Raw genomic sequence first — 25,040 nt, 5'->3', positions numbered from 1 at the left:
AAAAATTCAGATAGGATAAGCAACTATTGTGAAAAGAAGGGTAATGAAAGGAGAGCTAATGCTAAATATATAAATTAGAAGCCTGAAGTAACACTACAGAGTTATTGTTTTAGCAAGTAACTCATAATAATCACCTTATCTATTTTAGGGTTGACAACTTTTTCGTCCGTCACTTTCTGAAATATAGCAACCCTAATCTATTTCCTTAATCATATAGACTATTTTCCATTCTTTGGGATAACATGTACAGGGATTCTCTTTCCTCAAATAAGAGCAAAAAGATTTGACCTAACTTAATACCCAACACAAGCCAATACCTATGCTAATCTCCAGACTCTTTCCTCAACTTCTTCTATGGTGAAGACTCTTTTCAATTTGTTTTTGTTTTGTTTTTATTTTATTTTTAGGAGATAGCCCTCAGAATATCCTAAGTAATAAAAAGCATGATTCTGAGTGTGTTCGTGTAACATGCACCTGAAATTAGAAGGCAGCCTCACTTGATCAATAATCTTCAACCTAGTACAGTACTCTATATGTAAAACCTAGTGTTTTAATATCTCTCACATGTCTGCCTTAAACTCACAGCTGCAAACAGCAAGAAGCTGGCACCTAAAAGAAAGGCCTAAAAATGTAGAGATTTGGATTCACTTAAATTTGGATGGAAGCCCTACAGTACCTTTAAATAACACCAAGATTACAATCTTATGTACACTTTCTCCTACTGGACACAATGGTACTTCTGAATAAACATGCTTAGGATCAACCTGCATTAGTTACAACAATCTGGTACAGTATTTTTAAAAACTTCCTGGGCACAATCCAACTAAAGTTAAGCTATTTCAGATCATAGCATTTAAACATATTCTTAACGTTATTACTGAAACATAGTAAATACAGTATGTTTTAACTTTGGTTAGATCTGTAATCTACAAGGGACATTAATATAGCAATATATAAAAGCCAAGAATCTCAAACTGCACAGCAGGGTACAAGCTGGACTACTTTAAGACTGAGCAATACCAATTCTAATTTTATAGGAAGGCAGGGTAGAACAGTGGATAGATCAGTTTTTGACTGAGCTTTATTTTTATTTTGACTGGATTTATTTTTTATTTATTAACAGAACTTCTATTCTACCCATCAGTAAAATTTAACAGGGCAACTTACAAAAACTTCAGAATAAAGCATCATAAAGATAAAATATGATACAACCCAAGACAGCCTATTGGAAAGATACCATGATGGTATTAAAAGCTGCTAAGAGATGCAGATGAGTAAAAGAGCTGCATTCATCCTGTCTCTTCCCCAGCACAGATAATGTATCAGGATGGCCAAAGTGCTTTCAAAGCCAAAATTGGGTCTAAAACTCAACAAAATGGGTCCAAATAGTTAGTCTCTTCCAAGTGATAATGGAATTGCACCATCTCCCTGGCTCTTAAACTGTTTCCTTGGAAAAGAAATTTAGCAAGCTGGTAGTTATTACAACCAGCGTTCGAAACTCCCATTGTTCTAGGCATATTTTGCAACAGGATTTCATTAGCACAAGCAGTTTCTGAGCTCTGGGCACAGCACTGTGCCTAAAATTTCAGATTAAAACTGCAGAGTGAAAGAAACGGAGTTCATTCATTTTCTGCTTTGTATTCTTGTTATAAATAAGGTGCCTAGACATTCTGTTGTTGTGCCCATAACCTATGTTTAAGGTGCCATTTAGCTCCTAGCTTTCACATCTCAGTTTCTAACACCGATTACAACCTTCCAGGTCCAGGAATATTTTTTTTCTGCCTCACAACTGCCTCCTTAAGGGCAACTCAGTCTCATAAGGAGCGTTTTTCCAGCTCCTGGTTAGAGACAGTCATTCCATCACTGAGCCAAGAGAAGCAAAGGTCAAGCATGCAGGTGGCAGGCTGTACGTGTCTAATAATATTGTACATAACATTCTCATGCCTGAACAACTAAAATTCATCCAACAAGGACAAGACTTAGCTCTGGACACCCCTGTAAACCTGGGGGAGTTTGACTATTACAATTTGCCACACAGGGGTGATATATCCAATAACACTGTAGGGGAGGAAAAGTTTAAGTCTCACCTGTGGTTCTGATTTGAATGGGAGGTGGGGTGGGCACATTTGGTTTTTATTTTATCTTTAAACCCAATAGTCCAAGAGCAAGTGTCAAAAAATGCATGTCATGATACAAAAGCTTTTGCCATCTTGACGTCTTACAATGTTGTGGCATTTCCAAAATTGCCTGTCTTACGCACAACTGCAAGAGCTTTTAGTAAGGCAACCCCAAAACTCTTTCCTTGGACTAATAATGAGATCATGAGGTACATAGATGTAACAAGCTGTATTGGTTGGGGAATCATGTGAATAATGTGCAGACTATCCAATCTGACGGACTTTGTTGGATTTAAGCCCCTTTCTGGTCCCTCCAAAAACTAGTAGAGAGGACCGTTAATTACATCATAAGGTACACGCGAATGTGGAACCCTGTAGCAACAAGGATCTGAATAACTCTGCATACAGTAAAATAGTAATCTCCCAGTGCCAGCATCTGAAATGTACTTGGGAAATAACAGAGCAACTGCAATGTATTGACTCCAGCTCCCAGCACCTGAGGCTAAACCAGAAGGGTATGACTGCTTTATCAGAAAGTTCTTAAGAGTAAACAGGAACATGCCTCTTAACTTTTCCTCAAAGCAAAAGAGTTTACAAGAACAGTAAAGTGGGTCTTATTCCCAAAACCTGGTTAGAAACCAGGTGGAAGCAGATACAGAAAATCCTTTTCACCAATAAGAGTCTGAATCAACAGTACCACCAACTGCTCTTCCACTTTGGTTAAAACAGTGAAATTTGCAACCTTCATATAGAATCAGAAGGACATAGTTAATTTTTTTTAAAAAAATCAGTAATCTACAAGAGCTTCTTGCAACGTATATGGAAACGGTGCCTATCTAAGTGAATTGTAATGTTTCCTCTTGCAAGTATTACAGAATTTTACTACTCTATAGTTTTATCACTGTTAATTTTAATCCGATTTTAGGCAGATTCTGCCATTTTCTTTTCTTTAAGACTTATGTTTTAATTGGAAAGCCACCTTGGGAATCTTTTGTGAGACTGAAAGACAGGATAAAAATACCCTATATAAGATGAGGAAATTAACTTTTGGAACCAGGCCACTGTTTCTTCACAGCAAGCTATTGCCAGCCATGATGGATATGGGTCAAGCAAGAAAAATCTAGCATCATCTCCTCTCCCACAGCAAGACAGTACACTTCTTTCACTGCCCCTCTTACTCATGGTGAGAAACAACAATAAGCAATTTGTAAACATCCTGCAATATTTGCCACAAATACAAAATACTGCCCAGGGAGGCAGGGGGAGCAATTTAGATTACAGTATTTCTCTAAAAACACATACACTGCAGTCCCCGCTCCTTGTTGGATTATGATGTCTTTTGATTTTGCCACGATGTGGGCACCAATAGTACGGTACTTGGAAGTGAGTAAGTGAGTAATTTCTACTGAGCTGCCTCATGTGTACAAGCCCTTACTTGCAAGCAAAATTGGCTTAGGATTTAACACATTAAGCAACAATGACCAGATCAAGCAACATTATTATTTTTTTTTACAACCATTGATTAAAAAAGTAGCATAAGACTAGCATTTTTATGTCAAAAATGTTACAGGATTTGGGTTACAGGAATCAGTTGAATCCTTGTTTTATTTTATTTTTTAAAAAATAAAGGAAATATTTGGGCTACACTTAAGTCAATCAATTAAATTAAGAACATTTTGATCCACTGCAAAGGCACAGCAGATTAATGAGGCAGATTTTAAATATAATTTTTAACACAAGCTATCAGTGACAAATCAAATGACAAGAAACACTTTAAAAGAGTTATTCTCTTTGTGTGAGAAAGCAACAGCTTATTCTGTGTGCTTCAAATTATGGCTTTTCTTCCTTTACAACTATTTTCTCATATACAAATTTATTTCAGTCTGCTAAGACTGTATCAATCAAGTGATAGCCCTAGAAAATATTTTTAAAAAAAAATATGAGGAAAGGTTACAGAGTTGCCTTCCTATTTTAGCTATTCTTTCCTAAAATCTATTGATCTTTTACATAACACGTTTTGAAAGGAATGATGGCACAACATGCACATATTTCGGAATGACTTACCAGAAAAACATCAGTAACCCTTTTAGTGAATTCCAAGCACACGTTTGCTCTAACAATTGTACTATAAATATTACTGCTGTTGAAAAAGAACTATATTGTATTTCAGAAGTTCAGGTTACCATTCATCAGATAAATGCATAACAGCAGCAGTCCATAACATATCATTACTTTAACAAGTAATGCCAGTTTTTACAACAGAAAATAAATGTTTTAATCTGTCATGAGATGTCTCTCTCGCTCTCTCTCTTTCTCTCTCTCTCACACACACACTCTCTCTCACACACTTCCATGGTATATACTGCAAACATTTAAACTACACGTCAAGTTATATTTTATTTGAAGGAGCTTAGAGCTAAATATAACTGGGATAAAAACATATTTAGCCTGTGAAGTTTAACCTTTTGCATGTGGTCAAAAGAAAAGAAAATAAACAAAACAACAAACAATCTGAAAATCAACAGGGGAGAGTGACACTGTAGGAAAGTATTTTATTGCCGTTATTAATACCACACACAATCAAGTAGCCTCAAGGTTGTGTCATAGTGCAATAAACATAAATAATGGGGGGTGGAGACACTGCCTAAATCCCTTTTCTATTAAATTACTCCACATCCAGAGAAAGGCTTTTAAGCGTCTGGTAAGAGAAACACATAGGGATGCACAAGGGTCAGAGAGGTTAAAGTCTTTCCAAGACTACAAGATAATGAAGGAGAAACATGAGTATGAAAGTATCTGGGCTGTCTACGAACTTACATAAAAATGCACAGAACTGGGGCTTCAAGTCCTCTCCCTTTCTACCTTATTCCCCACTCAACTCAAGGAAGAATAAACAGAACCTTAGAAACTGGGATTCAAATGGCAAGGAAAGACACTGATGATGTCTTCTACAGCAGCCTTTAATTTCATATAAGCGAAGATGAATTGAACATTTCTGCTGGGTTCGTGAAAAGCAGCAGCAAGCATTACCTCACTTCATCTTCATTAGAAGCCAATCAGGGTGAAATGATCAAAACATTGGGGAGGGGAGAGTAGGAGAACAGGGGAATATGGTTTATAACCAACTAGGCCAAGGTTTGTAATGTATGGCGGGGGGCGAAGGGGGAGAAAGAGACTGAAGCAGCTGCTCTGGACTGATACAGACACACAGAATAGATACATACAAGTCACTTATTTTTCTATTTCCCCAGAGGGGGTGGGGAGCCACATGTCATAGACATAATTATGCAGTAATGGAAATGGCAAGAGGTTGAAATGGACACTTTTAAAATGTGACATCCTCTCCTTCTCAGGCACTTTCTTGGAAAGGCAGAAACAAGAGAAAACCAGGGTGGTTTGCTACATAAAATGTAGCAAAACGAAATAGGGGGAACACAGACAGTGGACGGTGGAAGGAAGGAGACGGTGTGGTTTTTTTCCAACCAAAAAGAGAGGCTTGAGGCAGGCCTGGGATACATATTGGAGACATTCCAGAAAAAGGAGTGGGTGGGAGGTATGAGATATTTCTTTGCTACAAAGAAGATGCTGCTAAGCATACAGAAGCCTACAGACTTGTTCTCGATACATGTTTTGAGTGAGGGGCAGGAAAAGGGGAAGTTGCTTGTCCACCTCCTCTTTTGGAGAACTTAAGACAGTAATAATGAAGGAGAGCAATTGGTGCTGTACTTCTCAATAAAGCATTTCTCTCGCTAACTGGAAGGAAAAAGATAATTTACTTTGTGCATATGGAATAGGGGCAATTAGGACAAAGAAGGTAAATGCTAATGGGACAGCGACACCAGCAATAGCAGAGCAACCTGGGAGAAACTGGATTCAAAAATAGGTCTGGTGGTTCCATTTATTTTAACAATGAAAATAGAAGGCTAAGCAACAAGAATAGGGAGAATGATGGGAACAATGCAAAAATCTCAAGGGGGTGGCCTTTTGTTTTAAGGAAGAGAAATATATCTGGCTGAGTCAGTAGTATGGTGCAATGAAGAAGTTACTGGGGTATTACTGGTGATGATGAAAAGCAGCACACCAAGAGCACAGAAGGACAGTAATGACTGAGTTATGACAGGACACTTGATGGCTGTGGTATATTATATGGAGGATTTTCTCAGGAAGTGGGAACAAACACTGAGTTCTACATGATGAATTTCCAATACAGAACCTCTTGGGTGTAAGAATCCACACATGTGGTTATTAGCCATTACAAATATGCAATGTTTCCTTCATTAGCATGACATGAGAGTTCCATGCGATAAAACAGTCTATCCATCACCTTAGATGACACAGACATGTGTGTGCGCGCACACACACACACACACACACACAGTCATATAATTTCCTATAAGTGATAATCATATAGAAAGTTGGTCACATCTGAGGCAGTCCTTGCCATAGTTATCCTAACGAGAGCTTTGGCTCAGAGTGATGGAATTATTGTAGAGAATATTTGTTATATTGGGAAGAGGTGTGTGTGTAGCTAAACTTGAGAGTGGTACCATTTCTTTTATAAAGTGGATCTTTCAGAGGACAAAACTTTAGTTGATGAGGTCAGGTTAGCGATGAGCACAATAAAGCACCCAAACAGAATTTCTGACGGCCTATATTTTGAGAAACTATGAGCAGCTAGGAGGACAAAGGACTTATTGAGAGGATTAAGAACTTTCGGAAGGACACTGTGCAGAGGGTTTGCCTACTGCCGAGTATCAGGGCCAGTGACTAAAAGGCTGTGGAAAGGGTCATATATTAGGGGACATGCTCTGTTTTAGAACTAGACACGACACAGCTATGATAAAAGCAGAACATGGAAACTATTGCTTGGGTGGATCAGGGATGCTGTAGCAAAAACTAGTTTAGAGGGGGTGTCTGCCACAGGAAGTTGAACAGGCAACAGCAGTATTTTTGTTGTGGTGAGGTAGGAGGTCCTAAAACAGGAGATGTGCTGCATGAGAAAAGGAAAGGAGTGTCTGCCATATAAGTGTATCTCCAAGGAACAGAAGCCATTTGGTTCAGGTGCCTCAGCATACAGTACTGAAGCACACAAAGCCACTATCGTGGGTCAGAATTAACACCTCAACCGAGCCCAGAAGGATCGGGGGTTCAAGACCCACCTTTCCCCCTTCCCAACTAAAAGGCGGTGAGAGGGCATTAACAGGATGGCCATGAGGGTTTTTAAGGAGAGGCCGGATGGTCATCTGTCATGGTTGCTTTAGCAGAGATTCCTGCATTGGACTAGAAGACCCTTGGGGTCCCTTCCAACTCTCCAATTCTACTGAAGGAGAGTGGGGGCAGCATGGCAAGCAGAGGAATGGATGGTGAAGAATTAAGCACAAGGGGGGGGGGTGAACAGGAGAAATATTTGCCCTAGAACTGGGCAAAAAAAGGAGGAAGGTGAGGTGGGGAGGACTCCTTAGCGCAAATACTTATTATGCCAGCATCGAAACATGGGCTAAACAGAAAGGATGGGGGGGGGTGGGGGGGTTTAACTGGAACCTTGGGAGAATCCTGGATGGAACCACCCCCACCCAATGAAACCACTGGGGGGGGCTGGTTTAAGGGGGGGGGGTGTCCTGCCTCCTGGGCAATAAAGCATCATGGTGGGCAACGCGGGGGGGGGGAAGGGAGGCGAGAGCAGGGTTTCGTAGTGAAGGGGGGCGGCAGCTGTGTTTGAGGAGGGGGGGCACTTTGAGGAGTGGGGCTGGGGAGCGTGTGGAGGAAGAGCAGCGCTTTTACCTGTGGGAGGAAGGGCAGGCGCGGGTCTCTGGCTCTCCAGCTTCGGCGTGTCAAATCCTCGTCGCGAGGAGGGGGCGCCCAGCAGGGTTGGGCTGGGCTGGGTTGGGGGGGGGTCGGGAGGTGAAGGGGGGGGGGAGTTCCTCTTCAGCGCCGGTCAGCGAGGCATGCGCGCCCGACACTCTTCTTCTTCTTCTTCTTCCTCCTCCTCCTGCTCCTTCCACCCTCCCTCGGCGGTGACTTCTCCAGCTGCTGCTGCTGCTGCTGCTGCTTCCTCCGCCGCCGCCGCCGCCGCCGCCTGAAGAAAAGTAAACCAGCCGCCGCGCGCCCGCGCGCTCCCGACTGGGCCAATTAAGCCCGGAGTTCGAAGCGAGGAGGGGGAAGAACAGGAGGCGCGCTTTGGGTTGCTGGCTTCGCAGAATGACGGAGCTGAGGCGAAGTCGCCGAGGAGCCGGGAGCGAGTGGAGAGGTGGGGGCGGGAGGGGAATGAGAGAGAGAGAGAGAGAGAGAATGCGCCTGCGCGCGAGGCCGCAGGGCGGGGGCAGGGGAAGCACGAGTTTTAAAGGGAAAGGGAGGCTGAGGGGGGGAGGAGGAGGAGGAGGAGGCAGGGTAAGCGCAGGAGAAAGGAAAAGGGAGCGAGGTGCTGAGTGGGCAGAGCCGCGGTGAGCGGCGGGGAAGGGGCGTGGCCAGGAGGCCGTCGCCGACTCCCCAGCGGCGGGCTGAGGGCGGTTGGGAAGCGTGGCGTGCGAGGGCGCCAGTTTAAGGGCGGAGGGGGAGAGGGGGCGCTTGGTTGCTCGACCTCCAAAGCCCACAGTCCTCTTCCAGGAGACGTCGGGCTCTTCCACTTTTCTCTCAGCCTCTCTCTCTCTCTTTCTCACACCGATGAAAATACTTAACAACAACAACCCCCTCCATCTGAACGAGTTGCCTCAGCCACTCTGGGTGGCCTGTGTTAGAAATAAAATTTGTTCCTTTCCCTGTATGAGGTTCACCAAGGAGCCCGTATAGAGACCACTAAGGTTTTCTATCGGTCGGAGAAGAACAGAGACCAACCAAGGATATCTTGGAGCAAAGCGACTATTTAGCGGTCTACACCTCCAACATATATATATGTGTATGTATATATATATATATATATATATATATATATATATATGTTATATATACAAACTTGGATATATATATATATATGTGTGTGTGTGTGTGTGTATGTAAAAGTTGGAGGTGATGTAGACACAGTACAGATACAGTCTGGCGTGCTTTGGTCTATGGGGTCACGAAGAGTCAGAAACGACTAAACAGCAACAAAGATACAGTACACACATATATATACATAAATAAAATATGAAACATTTTTTTAAAAGTTTCTGCCTTTGGGTGACTTATAAAGGTTTTATTGTTGCCTATCTCCTTGGCTCTGTGGCTGCGTAACTCCAAACATTTCTCCTCATGTGAAAATAGGGACGTCCCAACAATTCCAGCATTTCTCTGAGGAAAATTAAAGACATCCTGAGGAAAAGCAAGACATTCCAGAATTCCAGGACTGTCCCTGGGAAATAGGGACACTTGGAAGGGTCTACAGTGGTACCTCAGGTTAAGTACTTAATTCGCTCCCGAGGTCCGTTCTTAACCTGAAACTGTTCTTAACCTGAAGCACCACTTTAGCTAATGGGGCCTCCCACCGGAGAAGCACGATTTCTGTTCTCATCCTGAAGCAAAGTTCTTAACCCGAGGTTAGCGGAGTCTGTAACCTGAAGCGTATGTAACCTGAGGTACCACTGTACTGCCTGTATGTCCCTGAGGTGTGGAAGGGGGTCTGATCTGAGAGAGCTGCCATCTCTGACTAGCACAAGAAGGACCTGCTGGGTCCCACCTAGGCCAGACCCCCTGTTCTGTCATGGCGGCCACCTTGATGCCTCAGAAGACAGGGGCGGCTGGTTGTACAAGAAGCAAGGCCCATCAGGGTGAGGTGACTGCCTAATGGCTCCCTTGTTCCCATTGTTCTTGATGTAGATCAGTGGTTCCCAACCTTTTTATGGCCATGCCTAACCTAAGCATCTCTAAAATCCTGATGCCCCCCCCCCGACATACAATTCTTATTATTCAAAAAGTGAACTCCTATTCACATGGAGGAAGTCTAAAAGGCCATTAACTTGGTCTAAACAATCTTCCAAAGAACATGACATCCATGAATGAGAAACATAAAAGAACAAAAGGACAGTTGAAGTACTGAGGAAGAAATCACCAAGAAATTGTTAATAATAAAAAGAATATGAAAAATAGCAAATAAGGCTTTAAAACATAAAAGAAGGGAACTGAAATGCACAAATATAAAATAATTTTAACGGAAGCTTTTTCTGTAACACTTTGTGGTCATTTTAATTACTATACAGTTTAGGTACCTAACAAATTAAAAATACAATTTGAACTCACCTCAAGATAAGTAGAACCATAAGAAATGCAACAAAATAAAAAAAACTGTTAAGTCATTCTCGAATTGCCCCGCTTAAAAATCAAATTGCCCCCTTGTGGTGCGTATGCCCCACGTTGGGAACCACGGCTATAGATCTTCCCTGGCGGCTGTGGGGGAAGCCGTTTTCAGGTCTGCCTCAGGTGTCAAAATGTATCGGGCCAGCCCTTGGGGTGCTTTAGTGCTCTTTGGGTGAAACAGTGAGGGTCCTCTGTGCTGTGCTGCCAGGAAAGAGACAACCAAGTATAGGCAGCGGTGGCAATTTCTGCTCGCTCAGTAACTCTGCCCAGAGAGCAGAGAATCATTAGGCAGAGGAAGAGCAGCCTTTGCTCCTTGCAGCCATTTTTTTGCCCCTTCCTCCCCAGTATGCAGCCCAGAGATCAAGGGCAAGTGGGCAAGAAGTGGTGTGGAGATTTGGTTCAGTTTCGCTTGCAGTGCTGCCTTTAATGAGGGCACACAAGACAGAGAAGGAGGAAGAGGCTGATCCTTGTGGGAACAGTTGATGCCCCTGAATAATTGTCTTCACCCTCAGTGGCATAGCGTGGGGGGTGCAGGGGGGCCCGGCCGCACCGGGCGCAACATCTGGGGGGTAGGGTTAGGGGTAGGGGTAGGGGGCGCAAATCCAGGGTTAGGGGGCGCAAATTATTTGCCTTGCCCCGGGTGCTGACAACCCACGCTACGCCACTGTTCACCCTTACTTAGTAGCATGCCAAGGCTGGCTGGGCAAGTAACGGTGGCAAGCAATGGCAGTTGTTGCTTCTGATTTTTTGCCTGTGTAAATATACACAGAGAGAGGCTCTATCAGCTTGTCCAGACTCTCTGGTGCAAGCAGCGTGAGCAAGCAAAAGCTTTTGCTGCTGCAGGATCATCTACCTGTTCTGCTCTCTCACCCTCTCTTTCTTTGTGGGTGGCACAATAGGGAGGGTTGGGCCCCATATCTCCACCAGTGCACCACCCAGAGAGTACGCAAGTGAGAACACGAGAAGATGAGGTGGCTACACCTTGCACAAGCACAGATTGTGCTCACTTGCCTATCGCTTTCATTTTCTGGTACTGTAGTGTAAACCGTTTTGAGGTTTCCCTCCCACAATCAAGCCGTATAGAAATGTTGTTAAATAAATAATCAAAAATAGGGATTGTGCCACCCTAGAGAAAGAGAGTAAGGAAATGAGCAGAGGCCCCTCTCTCTGAGCGGTGCCTTTGTACCACCCTGCATTTTGCAGATTCTCCAAGTGTCTTTATTTTCTAGGGATAGTCCTGTATTTACAGAAGCTGTCCCGGTTTCTGATTTGATCCCAGAAAGTCCCGCTTTTCCTTAGGACGTCCCTATTTTCATTGGAGAAATGTTGGAGGGTATGGAGTTATGCAACCCCCTTCCCCGATCCAAGGAGATAAGTAACAATTAAATTTTTAAAAGATATCTGAAGGCAGTCTTGTATACAGAAGTTTTTAAATGTTTTATTATGTTTTTATATATGTTGGAAGCCACCCAGAGTGTCTGGGGCAACTCAGTCACATGGTCGGGGTATCAATAATAAAATCATCATTATGGAATAGGACACCCCTATTTTCATCGGAAAAATGTTGGAGGGTATGTTTTGAGTCAGAGTACGATAAGTGATGGTGTTGTGCCTGGCAGAGAGCAGAACCCCTACTCAGGCAGCAAAGCCCCCAACATCCCAAGTGGGCCTTCTTGAATATCAGTCTTGAAGGTAGCTGTGCCACAGTGCTGACCCCTGACCCCAATATTGGGAAAGCAGTTGAAAGAAAAGCAGTGAAGAATAATTGGGCAGAATGGAAAGTCAGTCCACCTACCTTGAGATGAACTCTTTCTATGCAGGCCATCTCTTCATATTTGCAAGAGGTAAGAACAAATTTGTTCCACACATGTGCAGCTGCATGGAAAATCAATGATGGAAAAGATGATTGTTAGTTACTTCCCTCCCTGATGACAAAATATAACATCTGAATTAGACTACAGAACTTTTGACTGAATAAATAAACAGTTGAATGACAGAATAAACTAGGCAGAGTCAGTTTTCAGAAGCCGCAACCAAAATTAAGCAGGTGGCTGAAAGCCCCAGATGCAAGACAAAGGCAACATGGACAAGAGGACAGACTGTTAGGTGTGGGCATTTGAGACTTGCTGGATGGCACTGGGCAAACCTCTTGTGTCTCAACTTCAGTTTGCCATCTGTTTGGATATATTTTTTTATAGCCTAGGCTGTTGTGCATGGAAGTTTGCAAAACATTAAGATTATATTGTTTGTTATTGTGTTGAATTCTATGGGTGTCATAATTATTTTAAATACATGCAAATTTTAATCTTGTCTGGAACTAGAATGGTCATTCTTCCTGATTCAGCTCTTTTTTCTCAGGGATTCCAGAAGATTTAACTAGCATGGGAGAGATGTCTTCCTTGACTGCACTAAAGTGCTTTAGAGGCTGCCATATCATGTGCTGCAGCTGGAAGCTTAATTTTGAACTGTTATTAATACAACAGTACAGTGATGTTTTCCTAGTCTATTTCTAACCAAAATAATACTCTGTTTTCAAAAACACTGTTGAACAGGCTATTATAAAGTCAGCACAGCATACTGAGGCAGAACCTTCAGAATTACAGTACATAATAGCGGGAATGGGGATGGGTTTGGTGGTGATCTTTGTTGGGAGACAAGTGTATTAGAAATTTATTTTTACTGTGATATGTTTGAAGTATACTTTTGATTTTTTTTTAACATCACTTTACTCAATAAGTGTCACTGCTAACAGCATAGCATTGGAGAACATTTTTTAGGACATGGCTATAAATATAAATAAACAGAAGAAGTACCTTCTATTAAAAAAAAAAAAAGATTCCTCACCAAAAGTAATTAGTATCTAATTTTCACTGGGAAGAAGAATCTTTAAGCAAAGCGTAGGGGATTTAAATAATGTAAAGGTGTACAGAAATGTTTGTTTGACTTCGTAATTTGTTCAGAAGCACTGAAATACGAGATTATACTTGTTCATAAAATTAGTCAAAAACATTAATTATCCAAAAATGCAAACGTGACAAGCGCTGTTCAACATCATAGTAATCTTTCTCAGTTTTCTTTTCAAGCATCTTCTGCTGCTCCTCCTCTCCTTTGCCAGAAAACAGTTTCACAATCAAGTATTATTTAAGTGGAACCACAGTAGGGAGGGAGAGTTACCCTTGAATAACAATGTGAAATCAGTAAGCTTCACTGTTTTCAAGTACTATACAAAGTACAGTAAGCAGCATCCTAAAGAATAAAGATAAAATATATTAAGGATGAAGTGGGTGGTATGAATAACATGTTTTGATGGCTTCACCAAAATTCTGGCGTATAAAATAAATCAGTATTTAGTGTCAAGAAATCAGTAAAATAGTGGGGCAAAAAGGAGAACCTTCTCCATACTTGGGACCCTTACCTTTTAAGTATAACTGGATAATTTGTCTTCAGACTATTAGCTATCCCTTAATCAAGTATAGGAACTAAAAGTTCTCCCCCCTCTGAGCAGAAGGAAGATGGAAATACAAAAATCCTCAGAGGAACGGATTGTCTTTAGCTATTTTTGCTTATATTTTTGTAACTTGAAGTATATGATCAAAACTCTTGATTAAAATACAGTACTTATATTTCTCTATCTTGTTGTAGAGAATGGTTGATTCCAATTGCGTATCATCCTATATGATGCTGTGTTTCAGAGGATGTCAGGCAGATTATGCGTGGTTGAGAGCTGAGGACAATGGTTTTGGAACAAAAGAAACCTGAGAAAAAAGGCAGATCTAATCTGTGAAGAAGAGACGCAGGTGGCGCTGTGGGTTAAAGCCTCAGCGCCTAGGACTTGCCGATCGAAAGGTCGGCGGTTCGAATCCCTGCGGCGGGGTGCGCTCCCGCTGCTCGGTCCCAGCGCCTGCCAACCTAGCAGTTCGAAAGCACCTCCGGGTGCAAGTAGATAAATAGGGACCGCTTACCAGCGGGAAGGTAAACGGCGTTTCCGTGTGCGGCTCTGGCTCGCCAGAGCAGCGATGTCACGCTGGCCACGTGACCCGGAAGTGTCTCCGGACAGCGCTGGCCCCTGGCCTCTTAAGTGAGATGGGCGCACAACCCCAGAGTCTGTCAAGACTGGCCCGTACGGGCAGGGGTACCTTTACCTTTAATCTGTGAAGAAGCATATAAAAAGACAAACTTCTAAAGGCCTAGATGTTTCTTGTCATCAAGTCTGAGAAAGTTGATTTATTTCCTTTACCACATTCTTCTTCCATACTTGCTGTTATGTTACAAGTTACCACACAATGCTGTTTGGGGACCCCTGTGTGGGATGTTAGGTGATATGCATGTGGGGACAGATTTAAGCTGGTTGGTAGAATGTGGTGTATTTTAAACCATGGGGCATAGTAATGAGTAGATGGCAGGAATTTGTGTTATTAATTGTATATGCCAGGTGTGGGCAGCCTTTGGTTTTCCGGACAATAGCTCCCTGGCTATTGGCCATGCTTACTGTGTTTGATGGGAGTTGTAGTTCAGCAACATCAGGAGGGCCAAAGGTGCCTCACACCTGGCCTATGGTGTATCAGAGAAGAAGACATCAAAATGGATTATACTGGTCAGGATGAAAAAATGGAAAAACCCTCTTGAATGAAACCCAAAGTGCATTGTGAACTTTGGAGAAAATGAACTTTTTATATTCTAATATCTCCTAATTCTTGCGCTTGGGATAGGATAAAAATAGTAAGTAAATTAAAGCACAAACAATGTAATTTGCTAATTACAAGTGAAGATACCAAAAGTAATCTGAATTGTTTCCCATACAAATCAACAAGTCGTAGTGGATCCGTAGAATAAGTCTGCTCCTTCTTTCTTAGAGCAAATGGGAGAGGCACCTGTTCACAGTTATTTTCAGCTTGCTCTCCCCTCCCCCAAATACTCATCTTTATATGCAAGGTTGGCAGGAGCTGGGACTGAACAATGGGAGCTCACCCCGTTGTGGGGATTTGAACCGCCGACCTTCCAATTGGCAAGCCCAAGACTCAGTTTACACCACAGCGCCACCCTAGCATCAGTAAAATGGATTTTGCAGCAGGAGATGTGAGATTGAATGAGTGGTTTGGTGAAAGTGGCTTTCACACCACATTTCTGCCTTGAACTCAGTTTCTGGCTTTGAGCAGATTGTATATCTATATCTAGTTCAGCATTCTGTTTCCAGCCAAATACTAGAGTGCTTACAAGTAGGGTATGAGAGCCATAGTATTTCCTTATTAAACCAGAAACTGGTTTTCAGGGGTATACTGCATCTGCACATGGAGGTTCTGTTTATCACAATTGATAAGAAAGATTTGTATAAGTGGTGCAGGCAGGCAGAAGGAGCTCTGGATAGGTCAGGGAGAAGTGAGTGAAGCTGTGATGGGATTAGCCTTAGAAGATTATCAAGATTTATGCAATCCTAATTCTTTTGGAGTCACTAGCTTGTACTTGTAATTATCTAACTGGTTAGATAATACATATTTGACTGACACCAACTACTCCTCCAGCCTGTAACCACTGAGCCCAAGTTTATTTTTTCTTTTGAGAAAACAAATACAACTCGCTTTTGAAAGTGTTTCAACTCTCTGAATCTTTCCACTTTGATTGTATTGTTTTGCTTGTCCAAATGCAGTGGAGATCAGCTAAATGGCTTGCTATGTTACGTTTCCCATGAGGTGAAGGATCACAAAACTATAAGTATCACAGCTGCTTCTGCTTACTGAGGCCAGTAATGAGCCAGAAATTGGCCAGGAATTGTAATGTTGTGGATTGGTCAGTGTACAGAGAGTAAGACAAACAGAAAAACGGGATACACATTTCCTCCCCTCTCTTCATACAGAGGGGAGGCTAATAGAAAGATGGCTATCTTCACCTTGGATCTAATCTAACTGAAGTAAACATAGAGATCCCCCATTTTCTTCAAGTAAGCTTTGATATACGTTCTAATTGCCACCGTAAAACGTTTTATATGTGCTGTGCATAATTTGACAACACGCTTCCCAAACAAACTGAGGGAACACGTCATTTAATTTTATTTACTTTTGCTTATAAGACTATGGCTGAATTACATTATCCAAGCATAAAGCTTGTAGGGCTGCTCTTTGTTTTAGATGTGGTCCATTTTAATTTCAGTAACAAGTGAGAGATAAGTGTTATATCATCCTTTTTGTTTTTCACACCTTTTCACTTCTGTATAAGTGGGAATTTCTGAAACAGATGCATCTACCTACTTGAGCTTTAAAATATTCAGAGAGCATTTAAGGTGCATGTTGGTATTAGCTATTGTTAGTGTTTTTGTTGGCCTTGTTATTCTTGAATCTGAGTTGCATCTGAGTACTAAAGGAACTGACATATATTTACTCAGTGCTAGTATCAATTTTGAGGGGGGGGGCCTCAGTAATATTGTAATCCTCACGAAAGAGAGCTTATCAGGAAATGGGGTGGACGGGCAGTTCTGGCCGCTCAGTACTCAGTCTGGTGCAGAAAAAAGTGCAAGATGAGGCAGTTGTAGTATCCGCCACTAATTCTACTGAGCCCTGATGTTATGTACTTTAGGAACAGGGCCCAGAAGCATTGAAGGGAATAAAGATGGTCGTGGCTGTAGTCACCTTGCCTAGTGCTTCTCGTAAGGAAAGATGAGCCCTACTGGATCAAGCCAATGACCCATTTAGTCCAGCAGCCTATTATCACAGTGGCCAACCAGATAGGGAGCCTGCAAATAGAACCTGAGTGAAACAGCATTCTGCCCACCTGCAATTCCCAGACACTGGAGAGAGACCTGTCAGAAGTGAACATGAAACAATGGTACCAAATCGTATGGGAAACAGCCTTACTAGAAAAGCTAGCCAATAGACTGAAAGTGACAGTGGGACAAATAGAGGAGGATACCTTTACCCCAGTATGGCTCACCTTTATCACGTATGCAGCCCAACAGGACAATAAGAACCCACCAACAGCATACAAACAATCTGGCTAACTTGACCCAACAACTCCCCACACCACGCAAACAAATCTCACTGCAGCCAACTAAACACAACCAACCATGCCCTAGGGTCCCCACCCAACCACTTTCACCATTGAGGAAACATAATGAACAAACAGAAAAAGAACCTACCCAAATGATGCTGACATAAAAACCCCCACATAAACACTAAGTATAAGAATATAACTTTACCACTTCCTCTCCTTTTTCTTCTTCCCCAACATTATTCTGCCCACAGACTGTCTCTGCAGAGTGGTGCATGCTCTAGTTATCTTTCGCTTGGACTACTGCAATGTGCTCTATGTGGGGCTACCTTTGAAGGTGACCCGGAAACTACAACTAATCCAGAATGCGGCAGCTAGGCTGGTGACTGGGAGCAGCCACCGAGACCACATAACACCCATCTTGAAAGACCTACATTGGCTCCCAGTACGTTTCCGAGCACAATTCAAAGTGTTGGTGCAGACCTTTAAAGCCCTAAACGGCCTTGGTCCAGTATACCTGAAGGAGCATCTCCACCCCCATTGTTCTGCCCGGACACTGAGGTCCAGTGCCGGGGACCTTCTGGTGGTTCCCTCGCTGCGAGAAGCCAAGTTCCAGGGAACCAAGTAGAGGGCCTTCTTGGTAGTGGCACCTGCCCTGTGGAACGCCCTCCCATCAGATGTCAAAGAGAAAAACAACTACCAGACTTTTAGAAGACATCTGAAGGCAGCCCTGTTTAGGGAAGCTTTTAATGTTTAATAGACTATTGTATTTTAATATTCTGTTGGAAGCCGCCCAGAGTGGCTAGCAAACCCAGCCAGATGGGCGGGGTATAAATAATAAATTATTATTATTATTGCAACAAACAAACAAACAAACAAACAAACAAACAAACAAACAAACACAGTTCTGTACCCTTCTGCAAAGAAGTGGGACACTGCCAAGGAAGGATTTTGCAGGATATGAAATATCCATATACTCTGTTTTCCAGTTGTAGTTCAGCAATAACAAGCGATTCAGTGACGACCTTGCCATTGTAGGTAGAAGATCTCAAAGCACAATAAGGGTACAGATTTTGCATGTCAAGAATCTCTAACTGAAGCCCCAACAAGGTTCTTTGATCTAGACTTTCCCAATCTTGGATTTGACATGTAGGCTTGTATGTGAAGAGCTCTCCAGTACAAACTAATTTATTAGCTCATCTGATAGTTCCGTGCTGTTATTCTGCCACAAAAATATACTCAAAACGCTATGTTACTGGACCCTGTGGTTGTACTGCAGTTTCATATTTCCTTAAAGGCCTTATTTGTGGAGCACACCTTAGCTTTGTAGAACACTTCAGCTGTGTGGCTGAACAAAAAAGCTCTTTGAAAGGAATACAACAAAAAAGAAAAGTGACAAATTAACTTCTCAATTTTTAAAAGATCAATTCTAGACCATTCTCAAACTATTTTAACAACTTTTTGAACTTTTCCTATTCCTGCTGCAGCTGATGCTGACATGCTTTCATTAAAAAAGGTAAACAGTAAACATTTTTAGGGCTTGACACTACTGACCATGATGACTATGTTCTTTTTAAAAAAATAATTATTATTGAAGACTTTCTTTGTTTACAAAAGTATGTGCATTGTTACTTTTCTCGGGTTGTAAAGTCTTCTTCATATGTTTACAAAAATATGTGCATTGTTACTTTTCTCGGGTTGTAAAGTCTTCTTCATATATTGGTTACATATGATGTGAAATAAACAAATTCCCAAACCCGACTAAACATCCATCCCACCCACCACACCAAAAAGAATTAAAAAGGTAAAAAAGAAATTTTAAAAACATTTTAAAAAGAACTCTGCGCTGTTTTGAGTTCTCCTGGGTGGCAACAGCAGCAGTGGCAGCCGTCCTTATGAGGCCTGTCAGGCCCCGCCCTGGGCCAGGTGGTGAGTGGCAGGGACAGGACCTGCAGGTACTCACAGCAGGGGCGTCCTCCTGGGCAGCTTGGTTTGTTTGTTTCTTTGCAAGGAGTCTGATGTTTGGGGAAATGTGTCCCTGCTGCTAAGACAAATGGGAAACTGCTTCTTCACTTTAGCCTAATCACCCATTCTTATCTAGGTACAGTGGTACCTCGGGATGCGAACGGGATCCGTTCCGGAGCCCCGTTTACATCCTGAATGGAACGTAAGATGCAATGGCGCATCTGCGCATGCGCGGGTCTCGTTTTGCCCCCTTCTACGCATGCGCATGACGTCATTTTGAGCGTCTGCACATGTGCAAGCAGCGAAACCCGGAAGTAACGCGCTCAACCTGAAGCACATTCAACCCGAGGTATGACTGTATATTCATTCAGCTGTGCATCTGATTATGCAGTTTTCTCTATATTATATTTTCGCTACACACAGCTAGAGGTGGACGGGGGCATAGCGCTGAAGATCAATGAAAACACTAGTGCAATGTGACAAGGGAGGAAGCATCAGCCTTGGAAATGAGGAAATGTTCCATCTTCTCCCACATTTAGAGTGAGGGCAATGGGACACTTTGTTTACTCTCAGTGAAAGTGACATATAGATTAGATTGGATTAGATTTAGTCAGTTTATGTATTGCTGTGCACAAAAGAAGTCCCGAAGCAATTTGCAAGGATAACATACAATATGCAATAAAAATCCATTAAAATGAAACAAATACTTAAACTGTTCATATAGGCAAATTTGACTAGCCACAGGCTACGATAACATCAAGATGTTTACTATATGATCCCTCATTGGCTGGGATCCTATAGTGAAGAAACTGTTTCAAAGCCACTGGGGTAGCATGAGACTCTTAATTTTAGGGTCATGGGTTTGAGCCCATTGTTGGGCAAAAATATTCCTGTATTGCAGGGGTTGGACTAGGTGGCCCTTGTGGTCCCTACAGTTCTATTATTCTAAGTAGGACAAAATTGCACCACTGCATCTGTACACCGGGAGACAAATAGATGCAAACATTTGCAGGAGTGGAAGGTTGGTTTTTGGAGTGTGAATATTTTTGCATCCTCTGAAACAGGAACATTTGTAGTAACAATCAAGCTTTGCAAAATGTTCAGCATATCACAGCTCCTTACACTTATCTTTGTCATTTTGCACATTCAGAAGGAACAACCATCAAACTCCCAGAGAACAAATCTGGCTGCTTTGCAACAAAGCAAAGATACAGATTTAAGAAAGACATGAATCATGATTTTACACTTTGCTTTATTTACTTGCACAGGCCCAAGACACACACAGTGGACATGTACCGTATGAAAGTACTTAAGCTGTCTCTGGCATTGGTTTTCAGAAGCAGGGAGAGAATGGTTTAAATCTGCTTCCTCTACAGATGTTGGCAAGACCTCACTTCACCAGAAGTTAAGAAAGTAAAGAAGAATGTAGCAAGTGACAAAAAGGCATAAATTAGTTTTCCATTTTCAGAGAGCAGATGATGGTGTGTTATAAATTTGATGTGTCTGTCACTTCATGGACACGTTTGCTTATTTATTTTATAATAAATTACTTCTGGCATCTGGAACAGAGTTCACATTTGCTTACTGCATTGAAAAGCTATGAACTTTACTGTTTCCAGTCATAAAAAAATATCTACAGAAACTAGGAAACTAATATTAAGGAGAAAGATGTCCCTTATGGGATCACCTGGGATTTCTGTTGTATGATTGATATTCTTGGCTCTTAGTCTGTCATCTCCTTTTAACTGATTTTCCTCTTCCCTGGGCACAATCCAGTAAAAGTTAGTCATGACTAAATGCCAATGAAATAAAAGATACTGAACTTAGTCAGAACAACTTAATCCTCTTTCTGTTGTTTTCTGTTGGATTCCATTGTGGGTAACTTGCTGGATTGTCATCTATTGCCTTTGCCCCATTCTTCCTTTGGTTCTTCATGTTAGGAAAAATGTGAGGATGGGGGTGGGAGGCAAAATACGTCATGCAGTATTTCAACATAAATAATAATAATTGTTAGTATGGAATGTTGGGAAATAACCAAGGGAGTGTTCCAGGCAGCTGCGACTGGGAGGTGGTCTACAAGCTATTATTTATACATCCATCCATCCATACATATATCCATACCCATTCATGTCCATTGTGTTACATAATTCCATCAGTAATCAAAGAAAAACTACACAACAGATTTCTTCCCTTCTGCCCTGATCACATGAAAAATGATTTTTTTGGTACTCTTTTGTATAGATTATTTTTATTAAGTCAGTTTTTCAGGCACAGAAACATTTTTAGATGGAAAAACAAGAAGGAAAGGAAACTGATCTTAATAAGGATCTGGCCCATGGAGCCAAAAAAAGCCCCCCTCCTCTATTTTAAGGGAAAGGAACTGAAAGTCACATAACTATCCTCTTAGTTGCAGCAGCCCTCTTTTGTATTTGATGTACCATTTAAAATGACAGTAACCAAATATTGTAAACATTTGTATTTAAAGTAACTGTCGTAAAGTTAACCACCTAGTTCAATTGCTCCCAGATGTTTTCCCCCATGGACAATTTGAAAATTGCTGAGGGTCTGGGTAGACCACTTAGTGATTGTTCTGACCGTTGTAACAATTACAATTCCTTAGAATTCAAAGTAACGAATAAAAGAAGTGATAAAACTGCAGTTAAAAATCAATATGAACATTCAGTGTGACGGATGTGCTGTTTTCTATCTTCAGCCACAAATACCCACAGCCACACAAACCTGGGTGTAGCCAAAGGGGGGCAGGGGGGCAACTGTGCCCCCAAAATCAAGTAAATTAATAAAAATACTTCAATAACTGACCAAGCGCATCACAGATAACTCAGTTCTGCCCCCCGCAACATAAAGCCTGCCCCCGGCTATGCCCATGCACCTGAATGAAGAGATAAAATGAGTTATTATAAGATTCAGTTCTGTCTCAGCAAAGGGACTTCATGTAGATTGACACCATAGATTTACAACACATCCATTGCACATTTAAAGCACATGGCTTTCCCAAAAGAATCCTAGGAATAGTAGTTTACCCCTCATAGAGCTAAAGTCTCAGCACCCTTAGCAAATTCCAGTTCCCAGGATTCTTTGGTGGAAGCTATTTAGTTTACATTTGCATTGAATGTGCTTTAAATGGTCTGTAGTGGAGAGTGAGAATGAGTCAGGCCAGAAAATAAGTATGACCTGGAATTATTATAATTAAGAAAGTCAACAAATATTGGCAGTTTTGCCAATCATATGCTAGAAAGGTATTTATTTTTAAAGCAAAATGGTTAGTGTTTTTTTAAAAAATTATGAATGTATAATCCACACTTTCATTTAAAATGTGGAATACATGTGGAATACAACATATAAGGACAAAATTCACAACGATATCCCTAAAAATATCATTAAAAACATCAAATTACAATGAACACTTTAAGTAGATCTGTTCAAAACAAGTTTCAAGTAGGTTTTACTAATTACACAATGCAAGCAGTGTACAGTGGTATCTTAGTTCTCGAATTTAATCCATTCTGGGAATCCAAGGTGCATTTGAAAACCAAGGTGTGGTTTCCATTTGGCTGCAGGAGCTTCCTGCACTCAAGTGGAAGCCGCGTCGGATGTTCAGCTTCTGAAAAACGTTCGCAAACAGGAACACGAGCTGATTTGTTTGATAACTAAGCGGTTTGAGAACCAAGGTACCACTGTACTGACATTTTTTAAAAAAGAATAAGCTTTACCTTAAAAAGAATCAGGAGGCAACAAGTGCATTTTCTCGAACAGCATGCATAAACGCTTCCTATAAACTGATTCTGTTTAACCTCCTGTTTTAGACATTTTCTCACAGCAATGTGAAGGGATTAAGGCCTAGGTTTCTTCTTTACATCTGCAGGAGTCACGAAACTGAACACTTATGTAGCACTTTCCAAAAGTGGCTTTGCCAGTTTTTCTCAAACTACAGTGGTACCTCGGGTTAAGTACCTAATTCATTCCGGAGGTCCGTACTTAACCTGAAACTGTTCTTAACCTGAAGCACCACTTTAGCTAATGGGGCCTCCTGCTGCTGCCATGCCGCCGGAGCACGATTTCTGTTCTCATCCTGAAGCAAAGTTCTTAACCTGAAGCACTATTTCTGGGTTAGGGAAGTCTGTAACCTGAAGCGTATGTAACCTGAAGCGTATGTAACCCGAGGTACCACTGTACAAAAGTGGGAAACAGAGGAAACAGACAACCACTCAAGTATTCATAGAAAACAAATTCTAAATAACCAGTATATGCATCTTGAAATGACAGTTCTGCACCAAATGGGGCCATTTGTCTATTGGTGGCTATTAATTCTGATTGCTAAATGGAACATTCGTATTCAGACGTAGTCTATCGTTAAGCACCAGGAAATAAAATAGGGAGGGATGTTGCCTTCATACCCGCTTGAACGCTTCCTACAGGTATCAGGCTGCTTTCTGTTATAAATAGGATGCTTAATTAGAAGGACCCTAAGCCTGATCCAGTAGGGTTCCTGTTGAGAAGCTCTTAATGTAAGGGAGCAGGATCTAAAATCTCAGCCAGGCTGAGACAAGGCTGAGTTCAAACTCAGGCAATGGAAGGGAAATTTGAGTAAACGGTCAATGGAGACTCAGTGGATCTGTTTCCTCTTAGCAGCTCTTGTTTTTGTCTTTGGAGAGTAGAGGTGGTGGGAAGATTCAGAGGCAGCCAGTAATCCAACTGTGAAGTGTGGGCAGGGAGCAAACAGTCCGTCTCTGTGGGAGAAACCTGCCAAGTTATTAGACCACAGGCTGTGAGTTGTTATATGTAAAAATTAAACAAGTTTGCAGTTGTCTATAATTGCATTTTGTGCACACAGTGGTACCTCGGGTTACATACGCTTCAGGTAACAGACTCCGCTAACCCAGAAATATTACCTCGGGTTAAGAACTTTGCTTCAGGATGAGAACAGAAATTGTGCTCCGGCGGCACGGCAGCAGCAGGAGGCCCCATTAGCTAAAGTGGTGCTTCAGGTTAAGAACAGTTTCAGGTTAAGAACGAATTAAGTACTTAACTTGAGGTACCACTGTATACGAGTTTCAAAAATCAACATGCTCTCTAATCCAGTTTCTGTTGGTGGACTTATATTCCTTTTCCTTTCTATATTGTATTAGTATTTGTGGCATCCAACAAGACAGCTGAGATAGTTAATTGAAGGATTAGATAGTTATGCCAACTGGGTTGAAGGCCTTCCTTAGGACCACATTGCAGTGGTACCTTAGGTTACAGATGCTTCAGGTTACAGACTCCGCTAACCCAGAAATAGTACCTTGGGTTAAGAACTTTGCTTCAGGATGAGAACAGAAATTGTGCTCCGGCAGCCCAGCAGCAGTGGGAAGCCCCATTAGCTAAAGTGGTTCAGGTTAAGAACAGTTTCAGGTTAAGAACGGACCTCTGGAACGAATTAAGTACTTAACCCGAAGTACCACTGTATATATATTCTGAGGGACGGTTCTACCATTCAGCCTGTAATGGAAGTGTCACTCCTATGAATACCTGAGTTCTGCTAACTAAGCAGTTCAGAAATGAAGGGCACTTTAATATTGTAGCATTCAAAACAAGCAACATTGATCATGGGATTGCAGTGCTCTGGAATGAAGGCAGCTCCTTTGAATAAAGCATGACTAGGGAGGAATCTGGGGTCTTCCAGATGTGGAGTTGAATTATAACTCCCATAAT

The 25,040-nt window shown here is 41.9% G+C and overlaps 1 protein-coding gene across 2 annotated transcripts in view; it reads right to left on the bottom strand.

The window, feature by feature from the left end:
• Positions 1-8,394, bottom strand: part of LOC307199512 (ubiquitin-conjugating enzyme E2 E2) — a 120,687-nt gene extending 112,293 nt beyond the window's left edge. The window contains exon 1 of one of the 2 annotated variants that reach the window (XM_079947454.1): positions 7,899-8,394. The gene's annotated coding sequence lies outside the window, so the exon portion shown is untranslated. The remainder of the gene's footprint in view (positions 1-7,898) is intronic. The other variant, XM_079947453.1, reaches the window with a different exon arrangement.
• Positions 8,395-25,040: the final 16,646 nt, after the last annotated feature.

This window comes from Podarcis cretensis (genome assembly GCF_951804945.1).
Source record: "Podarcis cretensis genome assembly, chromosome: 12".
In the NCBI taxonomy this organism is placed as follows: Eukaryota; Metazoa; Chordata; class Lepidosauria; order Squamata; family Lacertidae; genus Podarcis; species Podarcis cretensis.
Note: the sequence above shows the minus strand (reverse complement) of the source record. Positions and strands in the feature narration are given on the sequence as shown.